Source organism: Danio aesculapii, chromosome 14 (assembly GCF_903798145.1).
Source record: "Danio aesculapii chromosome 14, fDanAes4.1, whole genome shotgun sequence".
Classification (NCBI taxonomy): Eukaryota; Metazoa; Chordata; class Actinopteri; order Cypriniformes; family Danionidae; genus Danio; species Danio aesculapii.
In genome coordinates this window covers 29,910,674-29,937,474 of record NC_079448.1, presented here as the reverse complement: position 1 = coordinate 29,937,474, position 26,801 = coordinate 29,910,674, and the positions used below count along the sequence as shown (strand labels likewise).

General features: G+C 37.8%; 1 long non-coding RNA gene across 1 annotated transcript in view; it reads right to left on the bottom strand.

Moving 5' to 3' along the window:
- LOC130241010 (uncharacterized) overlaps positions 1–26,454 on the bottom strand; it is a 46,542-nt gene extending 20,088 nt beyond the window's left edge. The window contains exons 1-2 of the long non-coding RNA XR_008838824.1: positions 26,370–26,454; positions 9,696–9,843 (exon numbers count right to left, since the gene is read on the bottom strand). This is a non-coding gene — a long non-coding RNA (uncharacterized LOC130241010). The remainder of the gene's footprint in view (positions 1–9,695; positions 9,844–26,369) is intronic.
- Positions 26,455–26,801: the final 347 nt, after the last annotated feature.

The following is a 26,801-nucleotide window of genomic DNA, read 5'->3' as shown; positions in this document are numbered from 1 at the left end:
TTTTTTCCTCTTCTTTGATTAAATACTAAATTGCACAACACTATGAACACGTTGTGTAATAATGCACTTAAAAATACACCACTGATGTTTCATATTTCAAAAGCATGCAAACATTTAAAAAAACATTTTGTTCTCATACAAAAAAAAAAAAGTCTTTTCTTGTGCAACGGTGCATGGTAAATAAACACTGATGTAAACGTTTGATAAATCTAAAAGCGTCATAACAAATGTACCGTTCAAATAAGATTGCGTGAGGCGTCAAAGCTGTCCTTTTTCCCTCCTATCCAAGCCAGAAAAAGAGGTTAGCAAAAGGTTCCTGCATGACATTACACAACTTTTCATACAGTCTGGACTGCATGACCTCTGCTTTAAAGATCACAGTGTACTTTGGAGCGGCACAAGCTTAAGTCTGTCAAAAAAAATGCACTGCAAAAACCAGAACATCTATCTACAAAAACAGCTCTCTTGCATCTTTGCTTTTGGTGCATAGGGCCAGGAGTGATTTCAGAACATGCACACGTCCCGAAAACAAACTCTTAAGTACACTTAAGCATAGCAGAGTTAATTATAGTTCATGAAAACGTATCTCTGTCTGCACTCCAAAGTATCTTCCACACATTTATCTCCATTAAGCCCTGAAGAACAAACTGTACAAATTGTTCTGTGCAAATTCGTTTATGCTGAGGTGTGTGCATAATGAAAATGAGCACATTTGAATGCAGACATGCAACATTATTACCGCAAATTCGTCATTGACTTATGACGTCATGCAAGTGTGACAAAAAAAGCAAATTAAGGTAAACAGCAAGCATGAGATTAGCCAATGGGAGCTTTCAAACTGTCGGGGAATATGTAATATGTAAAGCTAGGTGACACAAACATTGTGGCTGATTTTATGGAGGAACATTTTGACCAAGCACAGTGTGTTCGTTTAAAGAGCCATGATAAGAAAGAGATTAGCATGCTAGTTTATAGAGAAGGGATGCTAAATGTTCAATATGTCAAGCTGGTTCATGATTCAGTTAATTATTTAATTTAGCATGCTGGTGCAATATTTTTGTTTGTGTAAACAGTTTGAGGTCTGGCAATATGCAGTCATGGTAATATTTGACTGGGCAAATAAAAAAAAGAATAGTGAGCAGAATTGGTTCAGACAACCTTTGACCAGGCTCTCCTGAGCAAAAAAGAAACATTGTAATGAATTAAACATAGTAATATGTACAGCAACCTTTTTTCTTTTTTCTATTAAATTTATAAAATTATGCCACAGTTGTGACTATACTGCCATATTGCATATAAAAAACAGTTTTAAACATTTAGCAATTTAGTAAAAAGAAAACACACTTATATATAAATATAATGTATTGTTTTTGAAAGATTTTTCTTAAGCTTACTGCAATTAAATGTATTAGTAATTAATATTTTATCAATCAATTACAAGTAATAAGTAAAACATAGAACTAAACATGAAACTTAAAATTAACGACTGAACAAACCAACAATACGCTTATTTCACGCGACCGCCATTTTAAAGCACTAAAATGAGGCTGCGGTGGGAAGAAACCCGGAAGTATAGGACCAGCATTGTAAACATTGCAGTAACATGCTGTGGACTATAAACCTCCAGCTGTTGCCGAGATTTCAAAATGCAGAAATGGTGTAAACATCACTTTAATATCATTCAGTAAGTTTAATTTCAACAATTAAAAGCATATTAGCATCAAACAACATCACAATCTTATTAAGAGTAATATGCTCAAGTGTCCTCCTAGGCTTCAGTTCATGGCACAAGTTAAACACCATCTGGACGTTTTCCTGCTTCAGCCTATGTAACCCGGTGAGCGATAAAACACTGCAGTCACAGTAGCACACCCTTGTCTTGTCTGTAATAGTGTTGTCCCAGTACTGAAGTTTTAAAAACGTCCATTAACCGCTAACATTCAAATGCCGCTGAGCGTGTCATAAACAGTGCTGATTTACTATAGTATTCACCAATGCTCATCAATTTACCACTCTTCACCCAGTGCAAACACAGATACACGGACAGTGGAGTGCGAAGCAGCCATGAAGATCAGTCAAGTTAGTTTTTGTGCTAGGTAAACAGCGGAGGGTGAACTGATGACCTTCTCGGCCAATCACAGTCATTTCTGTTGAGCACGTGAACGCAATGGCAAATCAGCGCTGTTTTAAGAAAGCCATCAACAGTGCCTTAAAAGTTAGCGGGAAATTGACGGTTTTTCTTTTAATTCAGTATCGTGACAAGTCTAATATAGTGAAAGAATCAGTTCATTAACTCCAGCTTGATAAATAGCATCTAAAACGTGAGTTTGGGAAAGAAAACTTTAGCTAACTAGTGCCATTTCCCTTAACTTAGCTGAAAACGAGCTCTGATGTCCCTTTTTATTTTCACCTTTCAATCTGAACGGACCTTCGGGTCACTCGGAAGGCGGTGAAATTATAAATTTGTTTCACTTTCTCTTCGCTAATAAGATATACAGCCAGGTACACAACATTCCTATGTAACTCCCAACGACACTTCTGGGTTTCTTCCCACCGCAGCCTTGATTTCGCTTTTAAAAATGGCAGCCGCGTGAAATCAGTCTATTACGTACAACTGAAACTGTATTTTATATACATCACTAAAATGTTAGTTAAATCTGATCTTCTTGACAAAAGAATAATCCTAATTTATTCATAACTGTCCTGCCCCCTGTAGTATTTAAATTAGCATGAACGTATGCATTAACACTGTTTACATTTATTTAAAGGTTGTCTTTGGTTTTAAATATTGGCACCTGTGACTGCAACTTCTTTTCAGAACACAATGTGCAGACTGAACACACCTCACAAACTACCAGCTTTCAGACACTTTAGTACATTTTTGTGTGTGTATTTAGCACTCAGGTGTGAAGGCATGTGTGATCTGATCAGTGTGTGTGTGTGTGAGAGAGAGAGAGAGATCTGTTTTTATGGCTTTATTTCACAACCAACTGATCATAAACACCTGTAAACACACAGGTCGAACTATATAAGCAGAACTAAACCTCCGCAGGGAATCTGTGTGTGCACCATGGGAATTTATGCTTTAAGGAGTTTAGACAAATGTGAACAACCAGTACCAGAGTTCTTTTTTTTTCTGTGTTTTACCATCCCCACTTTCACACACACTTCTAGTAGTCAAAAGAAGCTGTGGTGTTCAATAGTTTTAGGACAAGTCATTGTTTACCGTATAGTACTGTATATCTCACAGCATCATATCTGATAAAAGTCATATGACATGTACAAGACACATGATGTTTCAATCACACAGCATGACCACACAACACACATTTATGGTTGTGAAACATGACCACAACATAAGCCCAGACTTGACTGGACACAAAGATTATCATACTAATTATTTTGTGGTTAGCTTCAACAACCAAAAACATTTGCTCATAAACACAATCATGCAACATCCAGATCAAGCAGGCTTTCTGAGATACAGTATATAGTAGTTCACGCAAATGTAAATACAAATGATTCAGTGTGCTATATGCTATAAAACGCACAGAGGCTATAAAAACTGATTGATGTAAATCTGCAAGCAACAATTGAAATGGCGTAAATGCAAAATCATGTATTTTCTTGCCAGTGGCTGTAGACAAAACTCAGTCATGCAGTCACGATTTTTTAACTTGCAACATCACTCTGTAAATTTTAACATTTTAAGTGGAAAAGCAACACACATTCATATTCATTGACATCTGCCACCATTTTATTTGTTCACAGAGCTTCAGCGAACAGCATCCATAATGGCTTTTTGTTCTAAACAGTGTATATTCAGAAAAAATATTGATATCCTTACATAATATTTCTCCATTTCTACAAATATGAGCATTAATTTCTACAGATTTTAATAATGTTCATAACTGTTCTTCTCTTTTGGAGTGAACTTTTGTATTTTAGGTGATAAACCTAAAGCAACATTTCAGGGCAGAGCTAATACACGTTTTGATGATTATGGTAATATATTATGTGATTTGGTGTGATGTAAGGTATTTTAAAACAATATGTATACATTTATACATGCATGTATGTGTGTACTAATCAGGTTTAGTGATTAGCTTCTTATGAAAGCCTACCAATAACTTTCTAGTAACATCATATGACCAAACCCACATCAGATTGCAAAATTATTTGATGGTATTACAAGTTATTGCTGTTAGGGTGAAGGGACAGACAGTCAGGAAGGATTTTATTTGTAAGTGTATATACTCTCTCTTTCTCTGAAATAAATACATATGGTCGGCACCAGTGCTGTAGTGGTTGGTGCGTTGACACATGCACTCTGGTGCTCATGGCGACCCGACTGCCTCGTGGACCTATGGCGATACTTTCCCTCTCTCTGCTCCCCATGCTTTCCTGTCAATACTCTGTACTGTTCTATACAATAAAGGTGAAAACCCCGAAAAAAAATAAAATAAATAAAAACATATGTAAATACAAAGATTAATTTATTTATTTGTAATTTATTTTATTTAAATTCGCCAGCTGTTCAGTTTCTCATTGCCTCCCAAGAACACTTCTACTTATTCTTGAATATACATTATCAGAAATAAAAGTACAAAATCTGACACTGGGGTGGTACCATTTTTGTTCCTAACATGTCCTTAAAAGTACATATTAATACCAAACGAAGTACAAATCTGTACCTCATAGTACCTTAAAGGTACAAAAGCGAACATTAAAGGTACAAAAATGTATCCTAAAGGTACCAATGTCCACCTGCATGGTACAAAAATTTTACTTTTGAAAAGGTAACACCCCAGTGACAGATTTTGTACCTTATTTCTAAGTGTATGATCTCAACAAATAGTATATTGTAAAATGTAATTCATTTAGGCTGTATGAATTATATATTATACAATACGAATACTTAGTTGTTATTATATATGATGTAAATATAATCCTAATATTGTTGATTGTTAAATGTTATTGTTAAATAAAATTAATTTTATATAATTTGCAGTAAAGTTTATAAAAGAAATGCTGTGAAGTACAAACCAGTATTGGAGCAGTAGTGATTGGCAGTTGACGTTACATTGTTCTGCCATCAGATAGCAACAGGGTATAATATTAGTTCTGCAGTCTTTAGGGGGGAAAGGATTTCTTCAGCGGATATAACCAATCAAATCATTACAGAACAGTAATAGCTTTTGCTCTTCAGACCATCAGCTGCAGATGTGAATGAATGGTGGAAGAACGTAGTTCCTCACACAAAAGGGTTTTTGAGACTCTGTGTTTAATTGTATTTTTAATGTACAAGATTATTCAGTCGAACTGTTGTATAAATGCAATAGCACACCTGCAGCCCTGTCATGTGACTGCGTATCAGCACTTCTGTGATTTACTGTGGCACTCACATATACATATAGAGGAGTTGGACAACACCTGGTTTTATAAATATAGCCTAGGGCCTCCTTTTGCAGCTAATACATCAATTGGTCTTGGCAACGACAGATATAAGTACTGCACAGTGGCCAGATGGATTTTGAACCATTCTTCTTGCAGAATAGTGACCAGGTCACTACATGATGCTGGTGGAGGAAAACATTTCCTGACTCGCTCCTCCAAAAACCCCAAAGTGGCTCAATAATATTTATGTCTGGTAATTGTGCAGGCCATAGGAATATGTTCATCAAACTCTGTCACCAGTCGTGCTGTATGTATTGGTGCATTATTATCCAGATACACGGCACTGCCTTCAGGATATATTGTTTGAAACATTGGGTGCAAATGGCCCTCCAGAATGGTTTGGTAGTCCTTAGCAGTGACACGCTCATCTACCTCTAGAATTGGGCCAAGGGAATGCCTTGGTATTGTAGCTCAAACCATCACTGATCCACCCTCATGCTTCAGTCTGGGCATGCAACAGGTGGGTGGTATGCTTCTTTGGGGCTTCTCCACACCATAACTCTCCCAGATATGGGAAAGACAGTGAAGGTGGACTCATCAGGGAACATTACATTGTCCACAACCCAAGATTCTCACTGCTGGCACCATTATAACCATCAGTGGCATTGGCACAAGTGGCCAAATGTTTGAAAATAGCAGCCTGGCCATCTACATTGACCCTGTGGAACTCTCGATGAAGTCTTGGGGGAAGCAGAAGAGTTGAGGTGCACATTTAGTTATGCAGTGAACTGAGCTGTAGTGTTTTTATGTTTTTTGGATACAATGCACATTAACACCCAGCCATTTCTTTTCTGACAGCTCCCTTTTGCATCTAAAGGTACCCTTGTTGGATGTGGTTTGTGCTTCTTGGTGGTGCGCTGACCTTATCATGGATCCGATACCTGTGGCTAGATACATGACACAACTTGCTGTCTTGGTCACAAATGCGCTAGTAAATTGGCCAGTGTTGCAGTTCCATTGTCCAACCCCTTGTGTGTGTGTGTGTGTGTGTGTGTGTGTGTGTGTGTGTGTGTGTGTGTGTGCGCGTATATAAATAATATATATATATATATATATATATATATATATTTCTCATTCTTTTTTTTTTCTTCGTCTTAGTCTCTGATTTGTCAGAGTTTGCCACAGCGGAATGTATCACCAGCTATTCCGTCATATGTTTTATGCAGCAGATGCCCTTCTGGCTGCAACCCAGTACTGGAAAACACCCAAACACTCTCATATTCACACACACACACACTTATACACTATGGCCAATTAAGTTTATTTAATTCACCTATACTGCATGTCTTTGGATTGTGGGAGAAACTGGAGAAAACCCACGCAAACATAAGAGAACATGCATCAGACAAGAACATGCACACTCCACACAGAAATACCAACTGGTCCAACCTGAGCCACCTTGCTGCATATACCGTACATATATAAGTGTGTGTGTGTGTTAATAGAAACATAAACAAACAAATACATATACTTGTCACATTTGATGCTGCAACTATATACTGTATTACTTCTCACCCCATATGCGAAACAATATTTTTTATAAAAAAAAAATAGCAAGTATGTCATTAGTCTTTTGACAAAGCAGTCTTTTGAGGGAGCTCAGATACATTTAGTGTCTGTTTGAAGAACAAGAAAAAAAACCTGCGCATATGACACATTGTGTTATTTTGATGGTGGTGAGCTACTTCCCTGATTGACACAAAGCATAGGGGACAAAATGTTCAGAACTGGTAGTTTCGGTTTGAAACGCTGCACGCAAAGTGGTGAAGCACAGATGTGGGCGAATTGAAAAGTACTGCCTACATATTGCCATACAGAACATACGAACAGAACAAGCTTGATAGGAGCATGCTTTTCAAAACTTCAACAACTTGCTGGCTTTTGTTTGTATGTTACATAATCAGCATGTTGGGAACACAACAGCAGTCATGCATCCAAAACTAGTTCAAACTAGATTAATAAATTGAATCATAAATGAGTTTTCGGGTCCCACATTATATTAAGTGGACTTAACTACTGTGCACTTGCATTTAAAGTAATAATTTGGTAATGTATAATGCATTTATAAAATAAAATTGGTTGCAGTTTATTTATTTGTCCTCTTTAGACATTACATTAAATATACATCTTTACAAGTACAGCAACACAACTTATTTTATTAAGTTTAACCCTCACATAGCTTTCAACTAATATTGTAATGAGATTTATTTGACATGTAGCTACACGTTTATGTAATATCTAAAGGGTAAAATAAAATAAAATAATAAATATCTGCATATAATTACCCACCAACAATACAACATGAACACAATGCATACATTGCATTAATTTTTCCAATGCAAGTATACTGTCATTTAATAAAGTGGGAATGTTTTGATCTTCATACAGCCTTGTGTCCAGACTAATCCTTTGTTTACATATGGCTAGACCCTGAAGGCTTTGCTTTACCGCTTATTCAGTCAGAAACGGTACAGGACGCCGGCCTGACAGCACAAATCACAAGATCAGGGTTTTGTATGATATTCATCTGCACCATGTCAGGATGGATGAACTGCAGCATACTTGAGCAGATAACATAACAACGAGAGATTGCTGTATGCACTGCCACATCCCTGTGTTTTACCACAATGTTCACCAGACAGATGGAGCTGTGCACGTCAACAGTTCAACACAGCCGTAAACATCTCAAGTCATCAACTGAACATTGTTTACATGTCATCTATCAAACCAGAACATTCACCACAATGACACGTGGAGTCATGTGACTGAAAGGTGCACTACATGTTTTTGTGTTGCTTTACTAGCTTATTTATCAGGCACTGTTTGAACATGCGACTCTCTCTGTCTCTCTCCTTGGATTAAGCATGAAGAAATGTGAAGAATGTGATTAAGCACTTGTCTCAGCCATTGACTGAACTCCGTTTTATTGTCTGACCTCATGTGAGGGAACATTGTGTTCCAGACGACAAAGTAGGTCGCGTCTCGTTAAACAAAGACCTCTGGCTCCCTCTAAAGGTTCTGTGTGGAACTGCATGCTCTGTCTCTATTTGTTGATAATAGGTAAGTAATATGTGTGCGTGTGCGCGTGCGTGCGTGTGTGTTTGTGTCTGTAAAAAAACATGTCATTTATTTTATTTTAATTTAATTTGATACAATTTTAATTTTGTTCTTTTTAGGGTACTTTTGGTACAACGTGGCACAAAATGTCAGCCTAATTTAGTCAAATTATCATAGCTCTTTACTAATACTCTGATGAGAGTTAATTGACACGTGAAGTTGCAGAATACCAAAAAAGGAATAAAAAAATAAACATGAGCAATTGAGTAAGTGAACAAAATAAATAAAACAGACAAATAAATAAATACAAGCTTTTTAAAAAATTTCAATAAAAATAGAAAAATCATAAAAACTGCATTAAAGAATAATGATTGTTTTGAGAATGATGGTTTAGTAAGGTTTACCAGTGTATCACATTTATTATCAGGATTTTTTATTTGAGAGGATTGACCTTTTATTTCATGCTTGATCCCCCCTGAAAGACATCAAAACAAGATGCACTTTAATAGTAAGAAACAGTTTTATCTGATCTGTATATTGAGTGTTATTATTATTATTATTATTATTATTATTATTATTATTATTATTATTATTATTAGTATTAATTAAAATAATATATTTTATAAATGTACATTTGACCACCCCTGTAAAGATTCATATTACTGTGAATACATAGATGCGCCAATCAATCTATGCAAGAAAAAAAAAATAAATTCAATAGTCTAAAACTGGCAGATCTAGACAACCCAGGCTCATTCTGATTACGTACCCCTATATATATTTCTGAAAATATCAAAATACGTTCCAGGAGCAACGTGAATCCACCAGAGGCTCCTGTGTGCACTTTTTCAGATCTCAAATTTCTCTATAGAGTGCCATTCGTGCCTGCTCTTCTCGCGTAAATCCACTAGAGGCCACTGTCGACTGACTGACTGACTGACTAACTGATTGATCGACTGGCCCAACCTCCACCATCCCTAAATCCAACCTATAGTGTTTTAAAAACCACAGACTGACCCGCCCACCCACTTTCCTAAACTCAACCGCAGTGTTTTTTAAAAACAATCCAGAAAAAGAAAATCCCTCATTGCAGCCTGATTTTAACCACAATTTCAGATTTCACCACATTCTCACTTAGTTATTTACTTTATTTGAATTTTTGGCTTCTGTTTTTGTCTTACCTGCTTACTGGAACAGTTCATCACCAGACTCAAACCATGTCATCGCGTTCAACTCTGCTCCGCATCTCAAGTCCACTGACAAACGTTGTGAGCCACTGGACAAACTGGTAACAGCAGGAAAGCCATCCACTCGGAGGTAAGCGGTCAGCTGGTAAACAAAAAAAGGAACAGCATCATAACTGTAGCGTTCGTTTTGAAGATGAAATGCAGCCGTACGCACTTCTGGCTACATTATTCATGATCTCTAGAAAAGTATATAGGGCTACATTTTCAGAATAATGCATCTTTGTTAGACAAAAAAAGTAAAGTAAAATTAGTCACATAGTTTGTATCAGAAGATACTGTTAGTCAGAACACACTAAATATCCCCTAAAACAATGAAAACTTTTTTATTTTATACATAAAATGAGATGTAATTTAAATAACGACAAAAAAAAAAAAATTATTTACTAAACCATGTACAACACAAACTAACTTTAATGAAAAGTTGACCCCAATCGCCAATGTTTAATTTACACCATATATTACATGTGTACCCTTGAAGTAACTTTTATTGCTATCACTCCAGTAATCTAAGCAAACAATGGTACATAACTGTTACTTAGTGTAGTCAAAAACCTTTGTGAAATCAATGAACTGTGCAAACTACTTGACAAGCCTTTTTTATTAGCATACTTGAAAACAGCTCAATTACTACATAATCAAGTGTGTAAATCACAATGCTGTGTCTTTTTTGTTAGTGCATGTTTTAACTAACTAGCTAGCTAACTAGCTAGCTAACTAACTAGCTAACTAACTAACTTACGTGTAATTAATTGTAATCAGGTAAATGTCGCCACTGGCTTGCATGGTTCGGGATCTGTAGAGCTGCGCATCGTTGGATTTGCCCTTCAATATTTGGACTCTCAGTAGTGATTATTAAACCACACTAAACTGAGCTCAACTGAACTGAACTTAAACACTACAAACTGAACTACACTGTTCCTATTTACTGTGACCTTTTATGTAAAGCTGCTTTGACACAATCTACATTGTATAAGCGCTATACAAATAAAGGTGAATTGAATTGAATTAAATAAGTTAGTGTATGAGTGTGTGTGTGAATGCAAAAGTGTATGGGTGTTTCCCAGGACTGGGTTGAGGCTTGAAGAGCATCCACTGCGAAAAACATATGCTGGAATAGTTGCCGGTTCATTCCACTTTAGCGACCCCTGATAAATAAGGGACTAAGCCAAAGGAAAATAAATGAATGAATGTGTTTAACTGTTACTATGCAAGATCAAGTTAAATGAACTTATATGATATGAGATATAGGTGACACGGTGGCTCAGTGGTTAGCACTGTCGCCTCACAGCAAGAAGGTTGCTGGTTCAAGTCCCAGCTGGGTCAGTTGGCATTTCTGTGTGGAGTTTGTATGTTCTCCCCGTGTTAGCGTGGGTTTCCTCCGGGTGCTCCGGTTTCCCCCGCATTCCAAAGACGTGGTATAGGTGAATTGAATAAACTAAATTGGCCGTATTGTATGTGTGTTGATGAGTGTGTATGGGTATTTCCCAGTATTGTAGCTGGAAGGGCAAAACATGCTGTGTAAAATACACTGTGCAAAACATATGCTGAATAAGTTAACGGTTGATTCCGCTGTGGCGACCCCTGATGAATAAAGAGACTACGCCAAAGGAAAATGAATGAATGAATGAGATATAAGATGTTAAATTATAATAGGTAAACACAAACAAACAAAACATATTCTTTCGCATCACAGTAGGTCTAGTATAATTTTGAAAGATGAAGGTTGTACACTTCAGTCTTCGAAAAAAAAGTAAATAAATAAAGCAAACTGGGTCAGAGAGAGAAGCATTTACAAAAGAAGTAAATTTCTCTTACTTCAGCTGGCAGCTTCATTCACCATTCTATACAAAACATTTGCAACAGGGAACCAGAAACTCAAAAAAAGACTCCGACAAAGAAAATGGTCCATTTGACACTGACAAACAGCAACAAAAACCCAAACACTGAATGAAAATTGCAGACAGATAATGAATCTTGCGTTTCTTTGAGGTTATAAAAGTTCATAAGGACTGCACTACAAGTCAATCATACCTATGTGAAGTGCAGCAAATCGCATGAAATGAAACAAACGTGTGAATACACTGACAGCTAGAATGCTTAAGGTCTGAGTAGCTGTCACTACTGCAAGCAGAGGATTATTTGACCAACAGAAAACATTAGAAAAACAGAATTTATCTGACATGCAAAGATTTTGTGTATAGCTGGAGACACAGCCTTGGCGGCACTGCACTTTTGATTGCTTTATCAGACTGTTTTATCTTAACACAGACACGCACGCGCACACACACACACACACACACACGCACGCACACACGCACGCACGCACACACATAAAAATAAATCAATATAAAAACATAAAATGATAATAATAATAATAATTTGAAAAAAAAGTAAATAAAATTGTTTAATATTATTATAATATTAATAGTAATAAAAAAGTAATTATTATTGTTGTTGTTGTTATTATTATTATTACTACTACTATTATTACAGCAACAACAACAATTTCATTGTGTCACTCATTGTTTGGAGCTTCAACTTGTGCTGGTAATCAAGTGTGGAAATGTGTAAAATTCACAATTGATATTAGTGAAGCATAATCATAATAAACATGACCTACTACATTTTATAGCACAAGTGAAATACAATTTTACATGGATGCTGGACCATGAAAGCAAGTCTATGTAGCAAAACATTTCAAGCTGTTTAACATTTGTAGTTTTAACAAACTACAAAGAAAAGAATAAATGAGAACTTAGAGATATATATTGTTTTAGCTTCAAAGAAATTAATTTTGGGTAGTATGCACCTAATAAATATGTAGCAGATGTCTTTATATTTAGCTGTGTAATGTTGTGTTACAGCTTTATAGCAACTTATATTATTGTATTTTATTGTTCTTTCTTTCTTTCTTTCTTTCTTTCTTTCTTTCTTTCTTTCTTTCTTTCTTTCTTTCTTTCTTTCTTTCTTTCTTTCTATGCTGCAACTAGTGATGTAATTATTCACCACGAGCAAGTTGAAAATATAACAAATATGTGACTATTTAAACCTGTAGAAACGTTGAACAAATCGTGATATAATTTTTGAACACAGGGGGCGCTGTGTTTACTTGTGCAAACTCGCTTTACCTGCACATCAGCTGTGAGCAAGAGGTGGACTGGAAGAGTAAAATGACAGTGGTGCAGTGCATCAGACAAAACACCAACAAAAAGACGTTTACCTTTGTCTGTTTCACACCACAAGCACAAACAGAACATGAGCAGTGCATGCGCAGCGCGTATGGAGCTCAACGGCAGCTGCTGCACAGATCAATCTATCTATGTCTATTCTATCTAGTTATCAATCTATCTATAAATACACTTTTTTTACTTTTCAGCTGCACGATAGCTTCCTCTTGTCTTCCTCTGCAAGTCTTTGTTTTACAAATTATATAGATTCTAAAGAAGTGTCTTGTGTCTCTGAGGAGTGTCATTCATGTCTTTTCAGGTGCACTCGATCAGATCACAATCGTCATTTTGTTTTTGATTGTCAGGATGATGTACTTTTACTTTCTCTTGAGTACATTTTTAGTGCTGTATTAGTACTTTTACTCCACTACTTTCCTTCAACCTATAGTTACTACTTTATTTTTTCTTGTCTATACGGAGTGGAAAATTCATGTCCAATCAAATTGCACATAGAAATAAAGAGGTAAATTGCATTATACTGAACTACCTCAAGACATGGGCGATTTATAATTGGAGCAAACTGTTTGGAAGCGTTAAAAGTATCCAAGAAGATGATCAAAATCTTTACACGCAATGACCCAGAGACTGTTTAGATGCATGTCACTGATGAGAAGATGACGGATGTTTACTGTATAAAGAGCGAAATTGCCTTAAACACCCAGCAGGCACAATATGACAACATGATGTCAGATTGAAGTTGTACCCCAACGTTGTGGGGACATTGCATTTTTTTTTGGAAAAAAAGAACTTTTTGGTTGACGTCAGAACCCAAAACCAGGCCGACGTCAATGTCTAACGTCCAACCTAAAATCAAATATCAACGTCTAATGATGTTACAGCTTGACGTTATGTGGATGTTAGATTTTGGTTGCCATACTTGACAAATAAATCTCAGTATTTGCTGTCAATATGATGTTGGCTTAATATGTTGGCTAGATGTTGATTTTTGGTCGAACCTAAAATCAACCAAATATCAATGTCATTTGATGTTGTTATTTGATGTCAAAATAACGTTGTCCTTAGACACTGCCTTGACATTGCATTTTGGTCACCTGACATCACAAACTAAATCAAACCAAATATTAACATCTTATGTTATTGTGTGTATGCTGGGCAATGACTAAATGCACTACAGAATGTTACGTTTACACACATCCACAAACTACATGTAAATGCATCAGCTCACTACTCTTGAATAAGTTTGAAATGTCTATTTTTACTCATACTTGAGTAATATTCAAAACAGATACTTTTACTCTACTTGCACTACATTTTTAGGCAAGTAATGGTTCTTTTACTTAAGTAGGATTTTTCAGTACACTTTCCAACACTGCCTAGCACTAGTTTATTTTTACATTTAATAATACTAATTATATTCAAATGTAAATATCTATGTAAGTATTTTTGTTTAGTATAGTTTTGTTTTTATGTATGTGTTTGTATTACATTTAAATTGTACATGAATAAAATACACACACACACACACACACGTCCTTAACTACTATGTACTTACGCCGAAATTAATAATTAGTTACAATGTACTTATTGTGTAAATACATGCATTTACTGTGTACTTATGCTTGATTAAATACCTGTATGTTATTACATCTGTAATTAGTTTCTGTAATTACATTTGTAAATACACTGTTGACCATCTATTACAACTTAACCCACCCTTAAACCTACCCATACCACCAAACATGTCCATAACCCTACCCCTATTCCAACTCAAGAGCACCACAAGTGTTCTCAAATACATTATGAACACAGTAATACAGTGTATTTATTTTTTGATGCAAGTACATAGTAGTTAAGGACACTTAATATAAAGTGGGACCAGATGGAGAAATGCTACAGAAGTGTTGCCTATTGCTAGTTTCTGTTAACTAACATTAACAAATTAAAGTGTTATGAATCACCTGTTATACAGTATATTGCTGCAAGCACGGAGCTAAAACTAAGGAAGAATAATTATTTTAATAACACATGATAATCATAATGTATGTTTGTTTATATATGCAAATTACATCTGATTACTAAGTTACTTTGTGTCCCTGGGGGAAAAAAAAAGTTTCTCAGTAGCACCGTGTGCACAATTAGCATGATGCAAAATACACGGCAGATGAAATTTAGCTGATTATACATCATAATTATTACCTCTGCAGTGAACATATACATATATAAATAAAACAAACAGCAGATATGTATAGCTGCATATGTGTTACCAGGCAGATGTTCTTAAATAGACTTGAAGACGTACTGTAAGCTATCAACCCACTTGTTTAATTTCTCAGATGGCAGAGAGCTGTCTGCGTGTGTAGGCATGAGCTCGCAGACCTCTCTTTCGGAACATTTCTCCATTTAGACAGTGTTTTTGTGCTATTTTTGCAAGTCAGTGTTCCACACTAGAGAAAATTAATGAGATCCCATTTCATCTATTAGCAAATCTGCAGCTGTTACATGTCCTACATGTTAGCGGAGCAATTGATCGCCAATTCAAGCGCACCCTGACATTAATCCGGCAGCAAACTGCCAACCCAGTGGTGCTAATTCAACACAAAGGCAGAGACTATTTACATCCCCAAACAGTGAGTGAAATGATCCATGGTGGATACATGAATTCCGGGAACGTGATTAATGCAACCACCAGAAGACAGAGTGGGAAAATAAAGAGCCGGGATCAATAGTGCCTTTATTGATAAGCTGTGCAGAATAAACGTGACATTTATCTGCTTAACGGATCTTTCAATACATCACACAGAGAAAAAAAAAGATATTTCCACACTAACACTATTACACTTTGAAAAGGTCAAGGGAAAGGGGAGAAAAAGCAAAACTCTTGAAATCTCTGTCAAATTACAGAGCGTGGAGCTCTCTATTGTGCCATTCCATTTACCGCTTTGAAAAGCGCTCAGAATAAGGTTTGTGCAATAGAAAGCAGTTTTTTTTTTCATCGTCTTCTTTTGAGGACAACATAGAGCCATCAAATCTGTGGCAGTTTGCTGTTTTGCAGAGAGCAAGAGAGAGGGTGCACGCAGCGGCCAGCGATTTGGCCTTGGACTAATGTAGCACTGGCTTTTAGCTTGGCGGAAAGGGAAGATTTCACCTCCAGCTGCAATCATTTCATCGCTCATAAGGCAGATAATGCCCTTTTACCCTCAGCTCCAATCCTCCGGCCCAATCAAGCGCTCTCCTCCAGACCCCCGAGTGAGCCCGCTGAGCGCTACCATGCTGCGTTTCGAACGCCTTTCCGTGGAGGACGCGTTCTGCAGAGGAAGATCAATAAGAGGATTCCACGTGCAAAGCTAAGGTGACAGGCAAGACTGTGAGAAAGGAGAGCGTGACCTTTGAGAATACAATTTGAAACATCCCCCAAGTACGCTGAGTTAACTCTGACACCCCGCTGCGCCTGCACTTGTGGATCATTTATTTTCCTGGACAGTACCAATTGGGGAAAGGAGTTGATCCTGGCAAGCAAAGTCAGATGCATCAATTTCAACACAACCTGCGCTAGTGCTTGTTTTCCTTTTCTTTTTGTCTTAACCCATCAGCATTTGACCGAGGGTTATGCGTAAAACACTTGTATGTCTCCTTGGCTTCCCGTCTCGTCTGAAATCACTTTTGCAGAGTGCTTTCTGGCTCCTTGCATTATCTCTCTTTCAATTACAGCCGAAGGCTCATCTACATAGTGCACATTGTAGGATTCACTCTCTTAGCCCGTGCTATTACACCACAACCCTGACAGGAAATCCATAGCCGTCCACCGAAACGATTTAGCTTCCACTTTCCTAATGCGGCAGGAACTTGCGTGTCATTTCTTTTGTGAGAACCCTGATAAATATTTTAAAGGCTAGGGCCTTGTCTGGAGGGAAGGTTACTGTCAAAGAATTCCAAATTATAACCATATATTTGAGACGATCGATTCCTTTTTTTTTTTCCACCAGACAACATACCTGACATTTTCTCGCTGCCCTGACCCCCGACGGCGACATTTGTTGCTAATGCTTTTCATGCAACACCTGTTATCTATCATAAAATCTCCATGCTTCAGACCACTACTCTCAAATCATTTGTGTCATTTCATGAATTTAGCACAAAGCCTGCAGAGGCGCTTGAAAGTCAACAGGGGGCAGTGTGACCTGCCAAATCAACAGCCGGCGTGTGTGAGTGTCTGTGTCCCCCAATTGGCGCAGTCTTGTTTGAAGAGAAAAATACTGCATTGCATTTAGGACAATTGTGTAGCAACAGCAGGATGAAATGCCTGTGGATTTCACGCTGTCTCTGGCAGTCTGTATTGTGCGCCTCAATTTTGTTTGGACAACCTCCTCTCCATGTATAATTAACATTGATACAATTACTATTCTTTACGTCTGGAGACATGCACAAATACAAACTGGGGCACGCGGCAAGTTTACAGTGCACTTGTGCAGGAGGTTTGCATTAAGGCTGCGCTGTAATGAACAGCTCTCGTTGTGCACTTCAAGGACAATCAAATTTACATTCCTGCTTATTTTTGCTTCCTAAAATTGCCTGCTTGAGACACCACATAATTAGCACTCGGAAGAGTTCTGGTTGGTTGCTCCGCAGTTTCTATGTGCTGAATTATCAGTATGAGCAACACAAAGAGGATTTAACAGATTATCACTTGCCATTACTTGCAAAGTAACACTTTTACTGTGGGTTTCTACCCGAAAGGGGGAAAGGTTCTTGCAGTGATAATGCAATAATGTGTTGATGCTGTTATTTCAGAAAGTGCATATTTAATTGTGGTATTATATATTTTGAAAAAAAGTTATAATAATTAGTTTTATTGTGAATGAAGCTACAAATCACACATACAGAATCATAATCAGAGTCAGAATCATTAGTCCCTGTTTATTTTTTTCCTCAATTTCTGTTTAACTGATTTTTTTTTTCAACACATTTCTAAGCATAATAGTTTTAATAACTCACTTCTAATAACTGATTTATTTTGTCTATGCCATGATAAAAGTACATTATATTTTACTAGATATTTTTCAAGATACTAGTATTCAGGTTAAAGTGACATTTAAAGGCTTAACTAGGTTAATTAGGTTAACTTGGCAGGTTAGCCTAATTAGGCAAGTTATTGTATAAAGATGATTTGTTCTGTAGACTATCGAAAAAAAAAATAGCTTAATGGGGCTAATAATATTGACCTTAAAATGGTTTTAACAAATTTAAAACTGCTTTTATTTTAGCCGAAATAAAACAAATAAGACTTTCTCCAGATGAAAAAAAATATTATCAGACATACTGTAAAAATTTCCTTGCTCTGTTAAACATCATTTGGAAAATATTTAAAAAAGAAAAACAAATGCAAACAGGGGACTAATAATTCTACTTCAACTCTATATTTAATTACTGATACATAATAATATAATAATTTATAATACTCATTTAATGCTTTCATTACTAGTTTTCTTGCAATATCAGCAAAATGTTCATTAGTTTAGCAAAAAGAGAGGGGTCATACAAATTAAGTGTTATTTTTATTTAGAACACCTGCGAAGACAGGTGACTTGGGTAAGCTACATTGGATGTAGAATATGTGAATGAGAGTGTATGGTTGTTTCCCAGTGCTGGGTTGCAGCTGGAAGGGCATTCGCTGTGTAAAACATATGCTGGATAAGTTGGTGGTTCATTTTGCTGTGGCAACCGCTGATTAATAAAGAAACTAAGCTGAAAAGAAAATGAATGAAGGTAATAGGTTATTAAATAAGACAAACATAGATTTTTTTAAAATTGCATTTACTTTAATCTGCTTATATTTGTCTTATATCTATTTTGTTTTTATTATTTGCTTTTATTATTTTATTATTGCTTTTATTATTGTATTGTGTTTTGCTTCAATTTGCTTGTATCTGCATTCATTGTATTTGCATTATTTCATCAAAATGTTTAATTAACATACGTTAATGTTCCTTTTAATATTTTTTTCATGTTTATAAAGCACTTCGAGTTGCATTTTATGAGTGAAAAATGCGACACAGACACAGTGGTTAGCACTGTCGCCTCACAGAAAGAAAGTCGCTGGTTCGAGTCCTGGCTGGGTCAGTTGGCATTTCTGTGTTGAGTTTGCATGTTCTCCCCATGTTTGCACTAAATTGGCCATAGTGTATGTGTGTGAATGAGTGTGCGTGGCTGCATCCCAGTACTGGGTTGCAGCTGGAAGGGCATCCGCTGTTTAAAACATATGTTGGATAAGTTGGCGGTTGATTCCACCGTGGCGACCTCTGATGAATAAACGGACTAGGCCGAAGGAAAATGAATGAATGAATAAATATATTTTTTTAAATAAAAAATATTTATACAGTACACAAGAAAAATAATTGATGATCTTTTTTGATGTCATCATTTTAAGGTTTGCATACATTTTCTTAAATGGAGTTAACTTGTTAACAAAGGTTTGGTAGCAGAACCACGCCCAACTTTGTCTTTTTAACCAATCACCTACTCCCTAAAACTTATTAAAGGCAGACCAGCCCTATAGTACTCTTTTTCTCATTCTCTCGAACCAACCCTCCCTTCCTCTAACCCTCACTTACCTCCTAGGTTGAATCGTGGGGGCCAATCATACCAAAATATTACAGAGACTTTACCCCCACTCGGGGTCTCTGGGCATCATCGTAGGAAGCCCGATCAACCTACCTACCTGTTCACTGTATATCCTATTACTTAATTTTCCCTTCATCTCACTGTTCCCCTACCATCCCTTTCATCCCTACATCCTTACAATAAAGTGTAGCTCAAAGTGTGGCGTGGTTCATGCTGGTGAATAACGTGTCATAACCTGAAAGATCCACAGCTGTTTTATTTCTTAATTTCCACCATCCATTCAGTCATTATTTATTCATTTTAATATTTTAAGTGATAAAAATAATTATCGTATATGAGCACCTTGTTTGTCCTTTGTTTTTGATGGACGATAATGTCTGCAATACTTACATATTTCTTATATTATTAGCTAAACAAATGTGTCAATAGTTTGCATTTCACTTCATTCATTAGTGCATTGAAATTCAGAGCATCGATACATTTTTCATGTGATGTCATCCGCTTTCACAGAAGTGCACATAATCTTAATGTAACGCATGAGATTTGAGTCTTCTCTCGTCTGCAAACGTGACCCGAATCAGCTAGACTGAACCAAACCTTGAGCTTTTCCCAGAAAGAGACCATCCCTCATGTAAAATCATAGAGGCCTTGAGCTTCCATCTCATAAAAGCCATGTCACAGTGTCGACAGCCACACAAAAAGACACTTCCTGCAGAGATTTTACATTCTTGTGCTCGCAGCCCGAATTACAAAGGAACTCTATTTGATCCTCTGTGAGGCAAGATGCAATTAGCACTAGATTTTTGCATGCAAATTGAATTACTTGTTTCCATGGGACCTTAAGACCTCAAAGACATATTCCCTCTTGTCCCCGAAGCAATGTGGGTCTGGCAGCATTAACATTTGATAAGAAGGGTCGTTTACAACTCCCAGCAGCCTGCGAGACTCAGACAGTGACCTTTCAAACCACGGTAAATTTCAGACCTTTAAGATTTGTGCTGCTCTTGTCTGGACAATCGAACAGTTCCTTTGTTGGAACTCAGAATGCAAGCCTTTATTCTCGAAACAACTCGCATAATAGTATTAATTCTTCAACCCGCAACGGCTATTATTCAAACGCTACATGATGCACTTTGTAGAAGGCTATTAGGTTACAGTTTGGGATGATGCTCGCTTTCTGTTGCCTTGTTGCCAGGGAATCCATCTTTTGCATGTAAAGCATCACCTGGCATCTGCAAAGCAACATTAGCAAGGATATTGTGGTGATTGATTTCATAACAATACAGTTGTATATCATCCTCTAGTGAAATCTATTTAATCTAATTTGAGTGCATTGTAAAACGCACTGCCCAAAGAGAGAGAGAGAGAGAGAGAGAGAGAGAGTGAGTAAGTGACAGGGAATAACAATCAGCTTTATCCCAGGAGTAGGAGGCAACCAGGGAATTTGTTCTGAACAAGGCAAAAATGGGAGTAATATAATGTTAGCATATACATATTCATCATTGCTTCGCATTATGTTTGACTTACAAGGCCTACGACTGGTAATATATTGCCAGCGGGTGCAAGGACAGTGATAGACTCCAGCAGCAAGATAACACAATTTGTAGGGTGAGGTGTTTGTTGCCATTGGATGAAAGATAGATAAATCATTTCAAATAAATAAATAAATAAATGCTGCAGGCGGCTGAAAATGTCTTTGGATACATTTCCCATTGGTTTGATAAGGAAACCACTGATGCCGAACCTCCCGGAAACGACACGTTTATTTTCCAGATATTTAACGCACATGTGAGAATTAAGCTAAAGGCCATGGCTGAAGTACAGACTTGAACAAGTGCGTCTGAAACTCATTCGCAGAAAGGATCAATTGAGATTCCTCATGATGTTGCTTCTGTAGAAACTTAGATTTTTCGATGTACTCTTTTCACTGGGATCACCTCTGAGCAGAATCGATGCGAAAATAGTAAGAACTCACGAAGCCGATCGCCTGAATTTCACTCGGCGCACACACACATACAGCATCAAAAAGCAGAACATCCTGCTTATGGCATCTTGTCTGCCCCTCTCTAACTAGGAGAGTTCAGAGCCGAGAGCCTGACTGTATTTTCACACTCTCATCTATTTGGAATCTTCACCAATATACTTCACTGGGCTCATAAAACCGCACTTACAGCTTGAATTTCACATCCAGTTTGGCGGATTTTATTTGTGCTTGGGTTTTACAAATGGACGCCTTTATGTATTTAGAAGCTTCTCTCTGTCCTTTCTTTCTTCCTAATATGTTCCTTCCTTTCTTTTCACAGACATCTCTAGTGTAGGGGGCTAAAAAGGAGTACAGATGGCATAAACATTGAAATCTCACACTTCTCTAGTTCTGGCACTTTACAAGATTGTACATGTTTTTTGAAATACACAACAAAAAAAATGTAAATTGCAAAAATAGCTTAGATGTAGCTAAGCTACTTTTGCCAAGTAGCTTTTAGCTTAGCCTTCTACATCTCCCAGAGGATAGCTTTTAGTGTAGTTAAGCTACATTTTAAGCAGAGCAGCTAATAGCTTAGCTTGCTACATTTTTCAAGTAGCTTGCCCAACACTGGCCCTCGCTGTATTCATATCTAGATACCTTCATAATTTGTTCAATTGTATTTTATTAATTAATTTATCAGTTTTTGATGCACATTTAATCTATTTTTCCCCATCTTTGTTGCATTTTTTTCATTTTCACTCTCAATGTATTTTGTCCTTTGTCCTTTTTGTATTCCTTTTCCTTCCACCCACATTCATTCCTTTTTATCTTCTCTTTCTTTGTCTTTACACATTTATCATTCTCAAGGCATGGCAATTTTTACCTTGTTTGATGCCAGACTCACTCATTACAGAAAACTCCTAGAGGAACAACAGAGGTTTGCTGCCAAGCAAATGACTGTTCCCACAGCACACAGTATTTGCTGTTCCCTCTCTCTTGCCTGTGGTGGTGTTATTGGAGTAGGTACCACAAGGACAGAGTAAAAACCAAAGGATTTGTCCAACAAGCTTCAAACATAGTCAGCCATGGCTTTGCAGCAGTTCCAAACAGAAGTAAATTCCAGGCTGCGGTTTCCCAACAAACATCAAGACGTCAAAAAGTTCAAAATAAACGGCATGGGGACCTAAAGTCTAAGCACTCAAACTGGGACATTGATATGTAATACAACACACTAACCAAAACTAAGTCAAATATGAAGCGTTTCTACTCTGATGCTCTAAATCAATAGTCTTTGTATGAATCAGGAAATGTAGCAGTTTTGCACCCCCAGGAATGAGCAGCTTCAGATGCAATGGAGATAAGACTAATGGGAATTGTATGATGTATGAGACTTGATAGGTGTGATGAAGGGGATTTAAAAAGGATATGGTTAGATAGATACTGAACATTTAGCCTACTGTGATGGGCATGGTGTTCAGGGACCAGCACATGCAGAAGATCAGAAATCCTGCTGTAAGAGTGGCATACAGTTCTGTCTGTTTCAGCACACTGACACAGTGTAATCAGCACCTTGTCAGGCAGTAAAAAGAAGGATAGCAGTCTTCTTTAGAGAGCGCCGTAGCCTACGCTAATAAGCTTTGTGTGTCCTGTTTGCTCCAAGGCAAATGATGTATAACAGGATGGCGAGAAGAAAAAAAAAAGTTTTTAATGTCATCGCTGGGTTGAAGGTATTTCTTCAACATTTTCTCTGTGGAATCTCAGCAAATTTACAGAGCACGCGCTCTCACTTTCTGGTGAGATTAGGTGGCTGTCTGAGCTGTCCCCGTCTAATGACACCGCTTTAATGAGGGGTCATTTCTCTCCGCTGGTCACTGCTGGGGGGAGTGAACGAGCTTGGGAGGGAGCGAGTGAGGGAGACTGGCTCTCTGAAATATCCCCTGCCGTAGGGGGAATGGATCTTCAGATACAGCTCCCTGGGCAACGGCGTTAGAGCCACGTCTTGGCTCTACAAGCCGTGTGCGCCAGCCCTCTCCGACTTGAAGTTTCTCCGACCACAGCGAGGCCAATTAGGGGTGCGCTGTTGAAAGAGCAGCAATTATTCTTTCGCACGACACGCATGGCTCCTGCATTCCACCCATTATTATCTCCTGGCTCCCCCTCTGTGAAAAGCTGGCAAACTCTTCACGCATCCCTACTCCTATGAGCTTCACTGAGTCTGGCTGTCCAAAGCTGGAGACCGGCAATGACAGCGCTGAGGTGTCTGGGCTAAAATAGGGCATGAAATAAAAGCAAGCAAGGGAGTGATTAGGAGAAGACCAGGGAGAAGGCAGTGCTGGTTTCAGTCGCTGCCTCCTACTTGCAGAACATGCCTCATTCAGATTCACGATAATTGCTTATCCCACGTCAAAGCACAATGCATGCAGAGGAAACGGTTAATACAAACGATTCCGGATGTCAACCGCGGTAGTGTTTTGCGTCATTAGCGCAGCGGGATGCAAATGAGTTTAAAAACGAACTTAAAAGCTGTCCTTAGCGTGAACTGTGAACAATACGATTGCATCGAAAGAGCTCCCCAATATGGCCTGTACAAGATGCTACCTTTCAATGTGAAGTTTTAAGGCACTGGAGGAGCTTCTACACCATTGCGCTGGGAGTTACATCTGCCGTTGGCACTGGCTCCCCGTAGTCACCCTATCTTCTACTGAGTCATATAAGTAGACAGCTGAGGGGCTGGAATCAGAGGCCTCCTGTGAGGAGCTTGCTTGGGGAAATGTAAAACAGCTTGTTAATACAAGATGAATCCCTGCGAATCAATCAGACGCATTACGTGGATGGAACTTGATGGTAAGTAGTGAACAGAGTGACAGTGAGCAATTAGTTTGTGGCTTAGTACTCGGATCCTGAGAGAGTTCACCTTGCCCTCCTCTGAAGAACTCCTGTAGCTTCTTTTATATCTTCGTTTCATACTCGGCTTCAAAACAAAATTCGTGTTTCTCCTTTAGATAGAGGTATTGATGAAAAATAAAGCTAGTCTCCGTGAGAGGGTTTCCAACCGTGGTACAGAATAAGATACTCCTCAATTCACAGTGACCTTTGAGCTTTCAAGTCTTTGATTTTTTCTCTCCCCTTTTCATACAGTCAAGGATCCACTCTGTTGGCGATATTACCAGGAAGGCTAGACGATAATAAAGGAAATTTTGATGGGGCGCATCGCCTGCTTTCTTCCCTCTTGTGACACTGTTAAAAAAGAAAAAAGTTCCATGACTGAGCAATTCACTCCTTTCATCTTGTTCTGACACATCTTGCTAGCTTTTAGTTTATTCACTCAGGAATCGTCTTCTGGCCGCAGAGAGAGGGCTAGCCGGACTCCACCATGCCATAGAAGCAAGCCGTCAGTCTCTCATCTCTTTGACCTGTTTGAGCAGTTATTCTTTTGAAATTCTTTTTTTTCCAAATAGCAAAGCTCTCAGTCCACTGACTCATGCCCAGAAACCCAATCATTGACAGCAGAGAACAACAAAATGTTCCCAGGGCTGTCATTTACAATGGACACACAACCACAGGAGCTTGTTTTACAGCTCTGTTGAGATAATCAATGAGTGACTTGGCAGCGCCGAGGTCCTATTGAAGCACATTTCCCACTCGCTCCCATTCTCTTTCTCCTTTTCTCTCCCTCAGTCCTGTCCTCACACTGTCTCTGGAGAGATTGTTCTCAAATAAATTGATTTGACGGTATTGCTGTGTTTGATAACACGAGAAAGCCAATGGAATCTGTCAACACCACCTCCATCATCCAGCAAGCCTTCTCCGCATTCATTCGCAACCCGGCCTGCCCTGCTTAAATGATTGTTTATTACTAAGACTAATTTAGTTCAACAGGCGACTACACACTCTGTAACACTTCCTGCTGATGCCAGGAGATGGAAGACAGTCGGGCCAAGATTGCACTGGAAGACAGATAGCTTTTAACGCTTAGATAAGAGAGACATGCTGAAATAAGTCACAGCCATCTAGCAGACATAAAATCGAGTGGCACTGCCCAGCCCTGTCACACGACGGCTCAGGATAAATTGATGCGTGGCCTGTCCACTGGGGCTTCTAATTGTATTTTCTTTTACGTGGTAGGTTTTGTCAGGGTGCATCTGTCATGTATGACATCTGTAAAATGACAGCCTTTCTCAAGTGTGGAAAGGAGGCTGCTGGGTCTGGGAGATCATGATACCCATGAATTACCAGTGGGTTTTTGTCATGATGAAATGCAGCAAAGTTTTTGATTTATTTTTTTAAGTGTTATTCTTTAGCTTTGAATATCTACATCCCGGCCACAAGAGCTTATGAAAGCATTCGACTGCTGTTTCTAAATACATCTGCTATATTTTCAATTGTCACAACGTAAACGTCAAGACATTTCTACATGCTTTTGTATGAACGTCCTACATTTTCAATAGGCCTTTTATCATACTATCAATTTTCTGACATTTGATGACAAAGTGCACACTTAATGTCAACAGAAAACTGAGGCTTACGTCTGTTACAACGAATGTGAATTATACAATATTACCCACGCCAAAGCTATAAAATAACACACTTTCACAGCCATTACAGCACCTTGCGCTCTTCTGTGGTCTTTATGCTCGACGTTCATATTTTACTGACACAGCAAGCTACTAAAAATGGCACAAAACAACCATAACCTGGCTGTGACTGTAACATAAATGCAATCTTTTCAACTACGGAACCTTAGAACAAGAGGTCTTGTGCAGCATTTAGAGGTTGAATGGTATGTTAAGACACAACAAAGCAATAATAAACTCTTTACTAAGTTACTGTACCTACATTTCTTCCATTTGAAGTGGGACTCTTACAGTAGTCCAAACACAGAGCCTGAACTATGTTTGAATACATCTGACTTTCATCTCTGGGGTGCATGATCAACACCACACTTTCAAGAAACCTGCCATAAAGAAAAAGCATAAGACATTTGGAAGAAAAGAACAAGTAGGACTCTTGCTGACTGCAATACTTTCATGGTTTAAGAGCTGGCCGGTGTTCAGTTTTCACCCTAGCTTTACAACTACTTGATTGCGTTTTCTTTCATTGATTTATTCATTATATCATGGTTTTTCTAATTAGAGTATAGTTTAAACTGCCATGCATGTCTGATTCTATTTTCCTTTGCCATTTGATGATTGGATTCATGTAAGAAAATATATATTGATATCATGATACAGATTTTAACATGGTATTGACATTGAACTTAATTTCATT